This window comes from Sander lucioperca, chromosome 5 (assembly GCF_008315115.2).
Source record: "Sander lucioperca isolate FBNREF2018 chromosome 5, SLUC_FBN_1.2, whole genome shotgun sequence".
NCBI lineage: Eukaryota > Metazoa > Chordata > Actinopteri > Perciformes > Percidae > Sander > Sander lucioperca.
Window position 1 is genome coordinate 17,870,825 of NC_050177.1, and position 3,300 is coordinate 17,874,124.

The window sequence follows — 3,300 nt, forward strand, 5'->3', positions numbered from 1 at the left end:
TGGCTTTTTTAAATTAATTATGTTTAACTCAAAATAAATTGTATGTATGAATACATTGTTATATACAACTTGTCACACTAGCCTTCCGAGCAGATAGAGATGCTGCTCTGTCGCCGGGTAAGACTCATGGAGGTGGGCTGTGTTAACACGAAATGCGGTGCTTGTATCCAACTACTTTGTATCCAACTATTGCTTACTGTGTTTACATCCCACCAAGCACTAATGCTGTGAGCTCCAAAGCGCACATCCAGATGGACTATATATTGTTGCTGGTGATTTTAACCACACAAATCTCAATAAATTCTTATATTTTACCTTCACCTCACAGTGAACCTAACTCATAACAATCAGTGCTCTGTTACAAGTCTACTTATGCCCTGTCTTTTGTTGTCTGTTGTCTGTCCTGTCCCTTGTCTGTCTTAAATGCTGCACTTTATGTATGGTCTATAATGTGCGTGCACTAAATGTTGCCTGTCTCGTATTTCGTTTTTATATAATGTCGTTTTTATATAATGTTTATATAATGTAATTTTTATATAATGTTTTTATATATTTTAAATGTGTAACACCACTTGAGCCACAGTGAAACGTTGTTTAATTTCACCATATGCAGTGTATATGGTTGAAATGACAATAAAACTCACTTGACAAGACTTGACTTGATTGCACTCTGTAACCGGTAGGCGTGGCTTGGGAGTGGCCTCGTAGGGAAGCAAAGCAAGTGCATTCTGGGAGTTGTTGTCTTTCATCCACATGAGCCAAAAACACATTTTCTGGCTTTTCTCGGTCTAGAAGGCACCAACTTCTAAAATTATTTCACATTTATACTACATAAATGACCCAATTTAAATACATATTCATCTTTCCAGCGGTGAAATATCCCTTTAAGTGAACGATGGGAGAGACGTTTTTTGATTAAAATAATACAAGGCAGAATGATAGGATGATCCCTTCAACACGGGCGCTCCATGCAATCGTCGCAGAAGTCAAGGCGCTGCCACTCTCCCAAATTACCCGCATTATGTTAATGCGTCCCACACGGACGATCTCCTCAAGGGTAGGGCCGCGCATTCTCCAGGTCAGATTCTCTGGACATTTTTTTGAGTATGAAAGAGGCTTAAGTGACTTATGATGTAAATTAATTTGATTTAGTCGTACTCTGTTGGCGCCAGGTGGCATAGTAAAGGCAAGGGAAAAACAAAACATGACTTTAAAAAAAGTTGTAGACTTTTCATGAATGTACGTTGTTTTCTTTGTAGGACAATATGTTGGTCAAGGTGAGATTTGGTTCAAGTCAGAAGTATGTTAAAGGTGCTGTAGGTAGGATTGTGAAGATCCAGGACTTAGCCAAAAAATTTTAACTTCAACAACTTCTCAGTCCCTCCCCTCTTTCTGCTAAAGCCCAAAACGGTCTCCTAAGCCCCTCCCCCCACAAGGGAGAATGAATGCGTGTGCATGAGCAGTTAGACACCCCCCCCTGGCCGTGATTGGTGCATCTGAACAGGGAGCTGTGGATTTTTGCAAATCGCACTACAAGCTGTAGGAGGTGCCAGAGGAGCCAGATTTTCTTTTAAATTACCTGCTTCATGTAGTTCTACTTGAACATAGGGTCAGTTTCAGCAAATATGAAAATGAAAAAGTTATTTTTATAAGTCTTACCTACTGCACCTTTAAGGTGGCAGAGACCAAAGAAGGCTATGAAGACTACAATACATTTATTCAGAAAGGTTGGTATTACTTTTTTATTACACAGCCGTATCTGTTTGGAGTAAACTAATTATTTATGTCAGTTCATGTTATAATGTGATTTTAATATGAATTTAATATGTTTGATTGCCCCACCTATCAATTGGTGTGTTATTATGTTGACCAATTGTAATCATGTCTTGTGAGCAAGTCAAAATGCACAATTGGTGTATGATGTAAAATTTATATCAAGTATTCTGCACACTGCTCAGAGATTATAATTATAAAAGTGTCAATAGAAGTTTACAAAGGACCATTTTTCTAAATCTGATATTCTCTCAGTAATAGGAAAGATAGGTCTTCCTGTACAGACAGAGTTGCACTTGACAGATGAATCAGGGACAGACCTTATCATCAATGTGTTGACAGAAAAGTCTACAGGTAAGACTTAGCTTTGTTAGGGAAAAATTAGGATCATGAACTGTAATGTACTGTGTACTGTTTTACTGATGAGTATTGTAGAGACGTGAAGGTATAACCAATTTTTTAGTGTATTTCTTTTAACTGTCTTGCAGTTGTGCTTCAACAAGATCTAGCAGAAACTTCTTTTGAGACGAATGTGTCGGACACCTTATCTTCTGTGCCATCTGATTCATCTGATGCAACAATAATTCTTGAGAAAGATAGTGGGGTGAAAAGGACCCACGCCGATCGGGAATCAGCAGAAGCAGTACATAGCTAATTACATTTTTTAAATGTATGAAATGAGATAATAAAACTGAAACACAAAGATATTGTGCAGACGAGCTATGGTCTTGTTGCAGTAAAGGTTAACATGACATGACATGACAACTTATTGTCAGATTATTTTTATTTTTAGATGGTGAGAGATATTCTTCAGTCCAAGCCAGGGGGAGAAAAAGTGTTGATGAATATAACAAAACGAAGACACTGACAGATGGTACACGGCGACATATGATAAATCTACTGGTAGCTGACATGATTGAAGCTCATGGGTAAGCATTTTATGTTCACTGGTGCCCATCTTAAATCAACAAATATTTTTTTTTTCATAGAATAAGATGTGCACTTGTTACATAACCCTGTTCCATTATTAAAAGCTATTTAATTATTGTGGTCTCCTATTGCTCATTAAAAGGGGATTATGGAAACAAATTTGTGTCAGAATAATTAAACAAAACTTGGTACCGGAGCAAAAAAGTCATCTCTGGAGCAAAACTATTAAAGCAATTAAGTTATACAAATTAATTAGCCAATGGGAACACATCCCTGAAAAAAAACGGGCGAATGTATGATCAATGCGAAAGAAGCAAAGGGAATTGTAAATAAAAAGACTAATAGTTATCATGATAACACAAACCATTTGTTTACTTTAGAGATGACTTAGTCTTTTTTTTTGCTTTATTTTTCATAATAATAATAATTCTTATTTTAGTTTGACATTTAAGATGTTTTGATTATTTGACACAAAAGCTAATTTCTATACTTGTATACAATTTTAAAACTTGAAAAAGAATATGTTTTTCTACTTTTAAAGGAGGATCCCACCAACCTATGTGCGAACAAAATACGCTTTTGACATCAAACTATTTC

General features: G+C 36.3%; 1 long non-coding RNA gene across 1 annotated transcript; it reads left to right on the forward strand.

Moving 5' to 3' along the window:
• Positions 1-2,092: 2,092 nt before the first annotated feature.
• Positions 2,093-2,656, forward strand: LOC116067537. The gene is made up of 3 exons (XR_004109242.1): positions 2,093-2,127; positions 2,262-2,416; positions 2,567-2,656. It is a non-coding gene; the product is annotated as an uncharacterized LOC116067537 (long non-coding RNA).
• Positions 2,657-3,300: the final 644 nt, after the last annotated feature.